This window comes from Mobula hypostoma, chromosome 7, assembly GCF_963921235.1.
Source record: "Mobula hypostoma chromosome 7, sMobHyp1.1, whole genome shotgun sequence".
NCBI lineage: Eukaryota > Metazoa > Chordata > Chondrichthyes > Myliobatiformes > Myliobatidae > Mobula > Mobula hypostoma.
In genome coordinates this window covers 170727061-170740516 of record NC_086103.1, presented here as the reverse complement: position 1 = coordinate 170740516, position 13456 = coordinate 170727061, and the positions used below count along the sequence as shown (strand labels likewise).

Below are 13456 nucleotides of genomic sequence, written 5' to 3'. Positions count from 1 at the left end.
ATTGCTACATGGACAATGGACAACAGCTTGCTCTCCATGTGCTCACTTGCATACCACATAGGCAGCTAGGACATGGTATCCATGGTCGACCCCAACTAACAGAGGTCCTCATCAACCTCTGCTTTATATAGAACCATTACATGGGATCCATACCCATCTGTGGCAATGAATTCCACAGAGTCACTACCTTCTGGCTAAAGAAATTCCTCCTCATCTCTCTTCTGAAGGGTCGTCCTTGTATTCTGAAGCTGTGCCTTCTGGTCCTGGACTTAACCACTGCAGGGAATATCCTCTTCAGATCCACTCTTATCTAGACCTTTCAATATTCAATAGGATTTATTGAGATCCCCTTTCATTCTTTTAAACTCCAGTGCATACAGGCCACTGAGCCATCAAATGCTCCTCATACATTAATCCCTTCAGCCTTTCAACCCCTCATTCTCATGAACCTCCTTTGGATTAGATCAGATTATGAGGACACTCAGTCCTTGTTTATTGTCATTTAGAAATGCATGCATTAAAAAATGCTACAATGTCCCTCCAGAATGATATCACAAGAAAAACAGGACAAACCAAGACTAAAACTGACAAAACCACATAATTATAACATATAGTTACAACAGTGCAAAGTAACACAATAATTTGATAAAGAGCAGACGATGGGCATGGTAAAAAAAGTCTCAAAGTCCCAATCAACTCATCATCTCACACAGACAGCAGAAGGGAGAAACTCTCCCTGCCATGAACCTCCAAGCGCCGCCAACTTGCCAATGCATTGAAAGCACCCGAACGCAACAGACTCTGAGTCTGTCTGAAAACTTCGAGCCTCTGACCAGCCCCCCCACCGATACAGCCTCTCCGAGCACCATCCTCTGCCGAGCTCTTCGACCCCGCCCCGGCCACCGAGCAACAAGCAAAGCCGAGGACTTGGGGCCTTCCCCTCTGGAGATTCTGGACCACACAGTAGCAGCAGCAGCGAAGCAGGCATTTCAGAAGTTTCACCAGATGTTCCTCCATGCTCTCATGTCCGTCTCTATCAAATCAGGATTGTGCACAGCACCCTACTTGACAAATAACAGACATCACCACCGGAGTGGTCGCTGTGAGCCGCGTCACGCCGCCATCTTCTCCTCCCGCCTGCACATCCTTTCTTAACTAAGGGGACTGATATTTCTCATAATACTCCAAGTGCGGTCTAACCAATGCCTTATAACCCTCAACATTACATCCTCGCTTTTATATTCTAGTCCTCTGGAAATGAATGCTAAATTGCATTTACCTTTCACAGGGTATTGCTGCTGCATTCACAGCAAATGCCATGGAAAATATTTCCAACTTGACCCTCTGTGATTGTGAGTCTACACCTACTAGTAGCCAGAAAAAAGAACAACTAAGGTGGTACATTAGCGCAGACTGTGCTGTTTCGTCAAAGCACAGAGATCCAGGTGCAATTCACACCTTCAGTGCTGTCTGTGCAGAGTTTAAGGGAGATGTGCAGGGCAGGTTTTTACACAGTGAGGGGTAACGTGCCCAGAGCAAGCTAACCAATGGGTGTTCACGATAGGAGATGTCATAATAGCAATTAGGCATTTAAGAGGGATCTCCAGTTGCCAGGCATGGAAAGGACTATAGAAATTAATTGATACAGCCCACCACCACAGGGCATGTTCTCTTCTGACAGTCACTCTTGTGCAGGAGGAACAGAAGCCTTCGGTCCCACGCCATCACGTTCAGGAACAGTTATGACCCGACAACTATCAGGCCTCTAGACCTCACTACAACACTGAACTGATTCTACGACCTACAGACTTACTTTCAAGGATTCTTTTACTACTACAGTACTGTGCAAAACCTGTAAGCACATATATACCACTGGGGTGCCTAACACTTTTGCACAGTACTGTAGTCATTTCATGTATTACACTGTACTGCTGCTGCCATAAAAAAAAAAATCCACAACATATGTGAGTGATGATTAACCTGATTCTGATCCGGGTCTCTGTTGTGGATGGAGAGTGGGAAGGGGACAGGGAGAGGGCAATCACGGTTGGGAAAAGGGGAAGGAAAAGGGGAGAGAGTGGGAAGCACCAGAGAGACATTCTGTAACAATCAATAAACCAATTGTTTGGAATCAAACGACCTTGCCTGGTGACTTATAGGTGGGTGTCTCTATGTCCATACTACCCCCCACCCCTGACACTCCTTCTCTACCATCTGTCCCATACTCTTTCCACGATGCTCCACTCTCGCTATTCCCAAATTCCTTTGCTCCCTCCAGATTGACAAACTCACTCTTCACACCTTATTGACAAACTCAGTACTGTGAAAAAGTCTTAGTCACCCTCGCTATATATACGTGCCTCAGACTTTTGCACAGTACTGTAGATACAATGATAAATATAAAAGACTTTTCCAGATTACTGTAAATACGAAGATAAATACAGCAACAAGTGGAAAACAGCAGAATGGTGCAAAGATAAAGATAAAGATTTGTCACATGTGCATCGAAACATCAAAACATACAGTAAAATGTGTCGTTTTGCGTCATTTTGGAGTATTGTCAACAGTTTTGGGCCACATAACTCAGAAAGGATGTGTTGTCTGGAGGAAGTTCACGAGGATGATTCCGGGAATGAAGGGGTTGACATATGAGGAGCATTTGGCAGCTTTGGGCCTGTACTCACTGGAACTTAGAAGAATGCAGGGGGATCTCATTGAAACCTACCGAATGTTGAAAGGACTCGATAGGGTGGATGTGGAGAGGATACTTCCTATGGTGGGGGGATCCAGAACTGGTGAGGGAACATCCTTAAAATTGAGGGGTGACCTTTTAGAACGGAAGTAAGGAGGGATTTTTTTAGCCAGAGAATAGTAAATCTGTGGAATGCTCTGCCACAGACTGCGGCGGAGGCCAATTTTGTGGGTATATTTAAGGCAGAAGTTAATAGTTTCCTGATCAGTCAGGGCATCAAAGGACATGGCGAGAAGGCAGGTGTATGGGGTTGAGTGGGATCCAGGATCAGCCATGATGGAATGGTGGAGCAGACTCAATGGGCTGAATGGCCTAATTCTGCTCCTATGACTTATGGTCTTATGGTCTTAAATCAAATCAGCGAGGAGGCCTGCAAGTGTTGCCGTGCTTCTGGCATCACTAACCCTAACCCGTATGTCTTTGAAACATGGGAGGAAACCAGATCACTTGGAAGAAATCCACACAGTCACAGAGAGAATGTACAAACTCCTTTCAGACAGCAGAGGGAATTGAACCCTGGGTAGTGATCGCTGCCCACTGTGACGTGATAGAGCTAACCGTTACGCTACAATGCCACACAATTCCGGATGCTTGTATGGAGTGTATGGACATTTCAAGTTATCCCCCTTCATCTGGATTGCAAGATAATGGGGAGAGTCGGTACATAAAGACTAGAGAAAGAGCTGGCAGGTGATAGGAGGATCCAGGTGAGGAGGGATGATTGGTAGATGGGGGAGTATGAAAATAATACTGGAAGTCGGGAGATGCAGCGGAGACATGTTACTGATTGGTAGCAAGTCTTACTGGGAGAGCGGACAAAGAGTTGGAGAGCAGCAGAAATCACAGTGGGGAAGCTTTCAGAAGGAGTCTCAGAGGGTGGGTTGTAACTGGGGAGACCTATGCAGCCCTATCAACCCAGGAAAGCACCGCATGAAGGGAGCTGATAAAAGTTCTGCTTGTTATAATTTTCTGGAAGTATGCTCTGTAACAGGAGCATCAATCCCAGGCCCTGGGCACAATGCAGGAAGAGTTTCGATGACCTCAAAGAGCAGCAGGGCTGAGCTCAGCTCTTCATCTTTCCATCGCTCTCAATTAGAGCTGGCAACAATCATTTCACGCCCTCCTCTGCACTCCGAGGAGCATCCAGCCCTCCGTCACCTTCTTCACCATTAATCACAAGCTCTCATTCCATTACTTCTTGTTCTTATTCCAAGCACACTCACTGCTTCCTCAGCAGTCCTCATTGAACAGAAACGGTGCTCTCTCCTTGTATCTAAATTCATCCATCTCCTCCTTCTTTTTCCTCCTTTCATGTACAAACGGAAGTTCTTTCCCCTCACTTCTGTACTAAAGTCATCGAACACTTCAATGCAGAAACAAGCCCTTCAGCCCATCTAGTCCAGGTCAAAATACTATTCTGCCTAGTCTCATCGACCTGCATCTGAACCAGAACTCCCCAATTCCCCTCCCATTCATGTACCTATCCAAATTTCTCCCTTAAATGTTGAAGACAAATCCACAGCCACCACTTCGGCTGGCAGCTTGTTCCACACTCTCACCATTCTCTGAGCGAAGTTCTCCCTCATGTTCTCCTGAAGCACTTCACCTTTCACCTTTAACCTATGACCTCTAGTTCTAGTTTCACCCAGTCTCAATGGAAAAAGCCTGCTTTCGTTTACCCGATCTAATCTTCTCATAATTTTCTATAATTCTGTCAAATCTCCTCTCATCCACCTGTGCTCTACTTAATAAAGTCCTAATTTATTCAAATATTCAGCCAGTCCTGCTGAAGGGCCTCAGCTCGAAACATTGACTATTTACTCTTTTCCACAGATGCTGCCTGGTCTGCTGGGTTCCTCCTGCGTTTTGTGTGTGTGGCTAATCTATTCAACCTTTCTCTATAGTTCAGCTCTTCAAGTCTGGGCAACATCCTCTGTATTCTTTCAATCTTATTGACATCTGAAACTATTTGCTTTAATCAAGGTTACCCCACATGCATAGAGCCCAAATTTTGAAAGCAAGGCTTAGTTTTAAGCAGTAATATTCTGCCTCACATCTCCAAGCTTAAGCATCCAAAAAGGAAGAAACTAAACCTTTCTCACCAGGTCTGGCCTTTATGTCACTCCTGACAGTTGATGCTTAATTGTTTTCTGAAATAGCTTTCTTCCTCTGAAATAACCTTTTTCTTCTTGAGCCCTTAGCTCCTAGTGAGCATAGACCATTGATGACCACTTGACTCCATCGTCCAAAGGCCCGTCTGGGTAGTCTCCAACCTGAGAGCATGAATATCGATTTCTACTCCCAGTAAAAAAAATGACCTCCTCCTCATCCCTTCTTCTATTCCTCACTCTGGCTCCTTACCTCTTTTCACCTGCCTATCTGTTCTCACTGGTCCCCTACTTAGTCCTTTTCTCCTATGGTTCACTCTTGTCTCCTATCGGTTTCCTTCTTCTCCAGCCATTTACCTTTCCCTCTCACTTGGCTTCACCTATAACCTTCCAGCAAGCTTCCTTCCACTCCCCCACCTTTTTTAATCTGGCTTCTTCTGCCTACCTTTTTAGTCCTGAAGAAGAGCCTTGGCCCAAAACATCGACTGTTTAATAATTTCCAAAGGTTCCACAGATTCCCCTCCGACATCAAATTTCAGAATGGACATTGAACCCATGAACACTACCTCACTTTTTAATTTCTACTTTTGCACTACTTACTGAGTTTATCTATTATATATATACTGAAATTCATGTTTTTTCTCTACTTTTTTTTGTGTGCCATTCTCTGCCAGAGACTTGGTGACCACTTTTTTCAAGTGGTTGTCTTGGAGGAAAGATTCTGTGAGTGGTCCCCCACATCCTTCTCACAGCGCAGTTTTTTTTTGACGAGGCCAAGTTGCGAGTTCGACACTCAACCCGGCATGGATGGAAAGCGTGCCCGGGAGTGGCCTGACTGGATTCGAACTCAGGAACCTTCACTCCGGAGTCCGGTGCTGATGTCACTGCGCCACCAGCCAGCCCTTCTCTACTATTATGTTTTGCATTTCATGTCCCTACGTTAATCTGCCCTAACATTACTGTAAGAACTTATAAGTAACAGAATATATCGGAACTGTTGTTGATTTGTAGTTAGGTAAGTTCTGTCTGGTTGTGTCTTGTGTTGTTCTGCCAAGTATTGTGGGCATGCTATGTTGGGGCTGGAATGTCTGACGAAATTTTCAGGCTTCCCCCAACACATCCTCGGGTGCATTGGTTGTCAACAGAAATGACACTTTTCCTTGTATGTTTCAATGTCCCTGTGAGAACTAAATCTGACTCTGAACGTAACCATCAGAATTGACATACAATACAATTTTCACTGAAATAAAACTGATAATGAATGTAGTTAATTACTGCTGCACAAAATCGCATGAGAAAAACATGCTCATTCGGTACAACTGTACACCAGCTCGTTAATGCAATATTTAATCAGCCAATCATGTGGCAGCAAGTCAATGCATTAAAGCTCTGACCCGAAGTGCACTGACAGCAGTAAGCGTAAAGGAGTTGGGTGCTTACTGTTCTGGTTAACAACAGATGGTGCAATCCAGGTCATATTACGATCGAGGAACGTGTTTGTAGATCAGATATTGAACTTTTTACTGTTGGACTTCGGCCACATTCCACCAAGATACAACACTGGGCGGAGCGGGAGGTCGTTCCTGCCTGTGGCCATCGAACGTACAGCTCCTCCCGTAGAGGGTCAGACACCCTGTGCCAATAGACTGGTCCTGGACTTATTTTCCATCTGGCATAGTTTGCATTTTGTTGTTTGATTGTTTGTGGTTTTTGTATTGCTATATTTACGCTCTATTCTTGGTTGGTGGGGCTGTAACGAAACCCAATTTCCCTCGGGATTAATAAAGTATATCTATTTATCTATCAAAGCATGCAGACATGATCAAGAGGTTCAGCTGTTGCTCAGACCAAACATCAGAAGGGGGAATAAATGTGATTTAAGTGACTTTGACCATGGAATGATGGTTGGTGCCAGATGGGGTGGTTTGAGTATCTCAGAAACTGTTGAACTCATGGGGTTTTTACACACAACAGTCTCAGAGAATCATGCTGAGGGGAGATTTGATAGAGCTTTATAAAGATCATGAGAAGGATAGATAGAATAGACGGACAGTGTCTCTTTCCCTGGGTTGAAATGTCTGATACCAGAGAGCATGCACTTAAGGGGGCGGGGGGGGGTAAGTTTAAAGGAGAAGTCAGGAGCAGGTTTTTCTTTCTTTCTTTTCAAATCTTTTTATTACTTTTTTTCCAAAATAAACACGAGTACATCGAAGTAAACAACACTTACAATGTCTCAAAAAAAAACATTATATAAAGATTGAAAAAAATTTGTGATGGGAAAAAAAACCCTACTAAGCAAGAAAAGTGGGGAAAAACCCCAGAGCCATGCGTCATACATAAAGCTTTTAAAGATAAACATCAAACTGCCAGCAAGGAGCAGGTTTTTTGCACAAAAATTGGTGGATGCCTGGAATGTGCTACCTGGGGTGGTGGTAGAGGTAGACACGTTAGGGAATTCTAAGAGACATTTAGGTAGACATATGAATGTGAGTGCAGTAGAAGGATAAGGTCGTTGTGCAGGCAGAAAGGCTTAGTTTAGTCGGCCATTTGACCACTGACTTAATTGGTTTGGCACAATATTGTGGGTTGAAGGGTGTTGCTTCTCCAGCCTAAAGGTGGCGTCATCGTGGCACAAGGGTCAGCCATGGGCCAACATATTGGAAGGAAATGGGAATTGGAATTAAAATGTTTACCTACTGGGAAGTACTGCTTTTGGCGGATGGAGTAGATATATTCAATGAAGTGGTCCCCCAATTTATGACGGGTCTCACAAATGTAGAGGAAGCCACATCGGGAGCACTAGGCACGATAGACGACCCCAGCAGATTCACAGGTGAAGTGTTGCCTCACCTGGAAGGGCTGTTTGGAGCGCAGAAAGGAGGTGAGGGAGGAGGTGAATGGGCAGGTATAGCACTTTGGCGGCCTGCAAATTCTGGAACCTGGAGCAAAAATCAATCTGCTGGAGGAACTCAATGGGTCAGGTAACATCTGTAGATGGAAATGGAGGGTTGATATTTCGAGTTGCGACTCTTTCCTTTAAAACAGGGGTTCCCAACCTGGGATCCACGGACCCCTTGTTTAATGGTATCTGTCCATGACGTAAAAGGGAACCCCTGCTTTAAAAGGTCCCAATGTGCCTTGCTCTCTGATTACTCCCCTTTAAACCACCTTGAGATGTTTCACCATGTTAAGAGTTTCTATATCAATTTTATTTATTTATTGAGATACAACGTGGAATAGACTCTTCCTGTCCTTTGAGCCATCCCCCGATTTGACCCTAGCCTAATCACAGGACAATTTACAATGACCAATTAACCTACCCACCAGTACCTCATTAGACTGTGGGAGGAAACCAGGGCACCCAGAGGAAATCCATGGGCGGAACGTACAAACTCCTTACAGACAGCAGCAGGAATTGAACCCAAGTTGCCGGCAGTGGTTGTACCAATCGCCACGGATGGGAGTCTGCTGCGAATCCACACTGTGGAGATGAAGGGTGGCAGAGAGGAAAATGAGAGCCGTGACAGGAGCGAGAATCAAAAGGGGCAAGGTGTGAGATGCGGACGCTGGTCTTGACCGCCCCCCCCCCCCCACATTTCACACGGTGTCAGCGGTTGACCCTACATCAGTCCACACAGCAGCACCGCAGGCAACCACTGAAACACAAGGCGCGTCTTAACCAGCCAAGGACTATAGGTTAAAGAGCTTTCATTGAAATGCTTGTACCTGGCTATAGTGAATACTGACATTTAAGGCACGGACACGCCTTAGCGGGCATCAGACTGAAATATCCGGAACAGATGTAAGAACACATGTGCATTGCTCTTCACAAGCTGTGCTGGGCTTTGTTTCATCTGCTGATGATGTGAGCATAAAGGAGATCTTTTTAATATTTCATCGCTATTCAAAAGGATAATTAATACGTACCCCCAGGCTTTGATTATGCCAGTCCCAGTGTGTACAGTGGGACTGAAGATAATGAGCATCCATCAGGCAGAATAAAAATACTTCCAGCAAAAAAAAATGTGGTTTGCATAACAGAATTAAGATTCAGCCAGGGTACAAAACCAAATTTCTCAATTTTTTTTTTGCTGTGGTACAGTCAGTCCTAAAATCATGACATGCTGGATATTGTATTCTATTATAACAAAATAAGAAATGAGAGAGAGCAAAAATAAAATAACTCAGCTTGGTCCTGAACAGATGGGTTTCATAGCCCTGGAGAGAATTAGCCTACTTTACAACCATGAATAAGGAAACCCTTCCTTGTAAATCCCAGGTCAATGAGTGCCAATCACACTCTGGATCGTTTTCAGGTCTAGCAACAAGTAGGCGATCCTTATAAAACAATTACAATTCAGTCACTGCGAAATTGATTCTGGTGTTGACGAGAGCATTCTTTTCCCAGGCTCTTTGGGTCCTACCATGGGAAGCAATTACTGCAAGATGCCAGCTGACAGACTCACTCTGCAGAAAGTTAGACAGCCTTGATCCTCAGGCACACTCTAGGCAAACAGTATCCCCGCACTCATTTCAAGTCTCTTACCAACTGTTGGCTTCTATCAGGAAGCAAAGCCATGCTCTCTTTGTTTCGAGCTGGCGAGTGACAGGATAGGAAGAGCGGCCTATTTCAACGATAATGAGTTTTTAGTTGCTGTTCTCCGAGATGGGATTATTTTCACTGGGTTGCATCAAAAGCTGTGTAGCGTGTAGCGGGGGGGGGGGGGAGGTAAGAGGATGGAGGTAAGGTCGTGTTTGCATGCGATGAGGGAGGTGGGGAGCGTATGATGGGATCTCTCCTCATGTAACACACCAGAATTGACTAGACCGGTTTAAACAGCCTACATTAATTGTGCATGCTTTGGCAGAAAGGAATTTAGCAATGAAATGATCTGTTCAGGATACTAAATGTGTTACTGCTTCAAGTGGTATTGGATTTAGAACATAGAACGTAGAGCAGTACAGCACAGGAACGGGCCCGTCAGCCCAGAATTTTGTGCCAAAACAATTAAGTCAGTGATCAAATAGCTGACTAAACTAATCCCTTATGCCTACACAATGTCCATATCCTTCCATTTCCCTCAAATTCGTGTGCCTATCGAAATGTCTCTTAAAAATCACTAATGTGCCACTCCAAAGAAAACAACCCAAGAAATTATGCACTCAGTGGCCACTTTAGGCACAGTACCTCCTGTACCAAGCAAAGTGGCCACTGAGAGTACGCCCGTAGTCATCTGCTGCTGTACCCCATCCACTGCAAGGTGCTCTTCTGCGCACCAGTGTTGTACGTGTGGTTAGTGGAGTTACAGTCACATTCATGTTAGCTTGAAATAGTCTGGCCATTCTCCTCTGACCTCCCTCATTAACAAGGCATTTTTTTTTACCACATATCTGACACTCATTGGAATTTTTTTCGCTATTTGCATGATTCTCTGAGACTGTTGTGCTTAAAAACCCCAGGAGTTCAGCAGTTTCTGAGATACTTGAACCACCCCAACTGGCACCAGCCATCATTCCATGGACAAAGTCACTTAGAACTTTCCCATTCTGATGTTTGGTCTGAGCAACAGCTGAACCTCTTGATCATGTCTGCATGCTTTAATGCATTGACCTGCTGCCACATGATTGGCTGATTAGATATTGCATTAACGAGCTGGTGTACAGTTGTACCGAATGAAGAGGCCACTGAGTATGTTTTTCTCATGCTATTTTGTGCAGCAGTAATTAGCTGCATCATTATCAATTTTGTTTCAGTGAAAATTGTATCATATGTCAATTCTGATGGTTATGTTCAGGGTCAGATTTAGTTATTACAGGGACATTGAAATATACGTATGAGGAAAAGCATTCTGTCGACAACCAATGCACCCGAGGATGTACTTGGAGAAGCCTACAAATATTGTCAGACATTTCAGCCCCAACATAGCATGCCCACAATGCTTGGAGAAACAACACAAAACACAACCAAACTACATAGCAACAACAGTTCTGATATATTCTGTTACTTTTAAGTTCTTACAGTAGTGTTAGGGCAGATTAATGTAGGGACATGAAATCGTTCTTATGGATGGGTCCTCACTTTTAGCAGAAGTGTGCCTACTGTGTGTCTTGTCCCCAGGAGGTCTCCCAAGCAAGTTCTAACTAGATCTATAGACACTCACAGGGAACTTGACAACAATGCATGGGAATTAATATAAGATTACCGCAAGTGGGTGCTTTCCCTGTGGCTTCTTGGTGCTCCAGCTTTCACAGACAAGCCCGAAATTCTGAAGCCACCAGGTTCATTGATGACCAGAATCTGGTTTAATATCACTGGTACATGTCATGAAACTTGTTGTTAAACGGCAGAAATCATTGCAATACATAATAGTAGAGAAAAAAAGTCATGAATTATAGTAAGTTTATGTATATAAAACAATTAAAATAAACAAGTAGTGCAAAAATAGAAATTAAAAATGGAGTGAGGTAGTGCTCATGGTTTCAATGTCCATTCAGAAATTGGATGTCAGAGGGGAAGAAACTGTTCCTGACCTATTGAAACTTCTGTACCTCCTTCAGGATGGTAGCAATGAGGATAAGATGCGTCCTGGGTGATGGGAGGGTCCTTAATGTTGGACATCGCCTTTTTGAGCTATTGCTCCATGATGGAGCTGACTACATTTACAACTTTCTGCAGCTTACTTCAATGCTCTTCAGTATCACACGCGCCCCCCCCCACGCCATACCACCAGACGGTGATGCAGCCAGCTAGAATACTCCCCATGGTACATCTGTAGAAAATTCTTAGTATCTTTGCGAAACATAATAGTGGTGATGAGTTGTTGTGTTGCCTAGAAGACGTTTCACCACTCATCCAAGAGGTTTCTTCGTTTCTGATCCTTGGTGGCCAGTTTTCCAGCTTATAAACTCTGTGAGTTGTTTAAAGGTGTAGCACTCAATGAAGGTCGTTAAGAGTCATAGAGTTAATGAAAGGGTCATATGTTTTTCAGTTTGATAAAGATGACTACTTCAACCCCTCTTTCAAACCACCTGTCCTTCCTGTCCAAAACGTGCACATTGTTATCACCAAAGGAGTGTCTCTTGTCCTTTAGGTGTAGATATACAGCCAAGTCTTGACCCGAGGTGTTAGCCCTCCTATGTTGGGCCATCCATTTTTGATGTGGTTGTTTTGTCTCTCCGATAAGCAGATCTATGCAGTGCTCATTGCATTGGATGACATATACAATATTGCTCTGTTTGTTTGGGTGTAGGATCTTTGGGGTGGACGAGTTTCTGTCTGAGTGTGTTTGTGGGTTTGAAAAACAGAGCGATTTGATGTTTGTTGAAAATCTTTCTGAGTTTCTCTGAAATTCCAGCTACATATGTGATGACTAAGTTTTTCCGTCTGCTTCGCTCCTTACTTCTGTCCTTTGGGATGATGTACCTGCTGTATTTTGTTGCTGTCTTGATGAAGACCCAGTCAGGGTTTTGCAAACTTTCAAGGATTCTCTCAAATACTCCTTATCATTAGCTGTAATGTTCGTGGGAACATTCTCTGTGTGGTGATGAAGTGTTCTGATAACCCCCAACTTATGTTCTAATGGGTGTTGAGAATCAAACCATAGGTACTGATCTGTGTTGGTTGGTTTCTTGTAAACTTCAATATCTCGATGTCCATTTTCTTTGATGAGTACTGCACAGTCTAAAAAGGTCAGTCTATTGTTTTTGACGTCTTTTCGTGTAAATTTGATGTTATTATCCACCAAGCTGATGTGTTCTGTGAAAGTTTGCACCTCATAGATTTTGATCTTGACCCAGTTGTCATCCACATATCTGAAACAATGACTGAGTGATGTTCCATGGAAGGTGTTCAAGACCGTCCTTTCTACTTCTTCCATGAATAAGTTGGTTACAATAGGAGGCACCAGTGAACCCATGGCGCAACTGTGTGGCTGCCTGTAGAACTCATCTTTGTATTTGAAATAGGTCGCGTTGAGACAAAGGTCGAGCAGAGTACATACCTGATCCAAGTTGAGTGTGGTTCTAATGTTCAGGGGTACTATCCTGAAGTAGCCATTTTCTCACTGTCTTGAAGTGGGCACAGATGTGAATAAAGATGTAACATCAAATGACACCATAGTCTCGTCGGTATTCAGCTTCAGGTGCCGAACATTACCGACAAAGTCCTTGGAATCTTGGATGGGATGAGAATGGTGGTAAAGTATTTGGCAGTGTTGAAATGGAGTTAATGCTGTTCATAACTGACCTGAGAGGGTCTCCTTGCTTATAGTTCTTAGTGCGTCCATATAAGGATGGGATGGATTCTCCCGGATAGAGGCGATAATATAGGGCCTGATCAATGATGTTGTTTTCTCTAAATGTTGCAAGCAGTAAACTCATCCTAGCCAGTCTCTCCTCTTAAACTAAAATATTCCATCCCCGGCCACAGCCTGGTAAATGTCCTCTTCAACCTCTCCAGTGTAACTGTGTCCTTAATTATACGTGATTCAAGGCCATTACTCTTCAGAGAGATGCAAGTTATGGGAATGAGGAGGAGTGAGAAAACATGAACATAAGAAAGTGGGAGTAGGAATAGACTTCTGGGCCCGTTAAGCCA

The 13456-nt window shown here is 43.9% G+C and overlaps 1 pseudogene; it reads right to left on the bottom strand.

Moving 5' to 3' along the window:
• Positions 1–11834: 11834 nt before the first annotated feature.
• On the bottom strand, positions 11835–13239 carry LOC134349962 (uncharacterized; annotated as a pseudogene).
• Between the last annotated feature and the right edge of the window lie 217 nt (positions 13240–13456).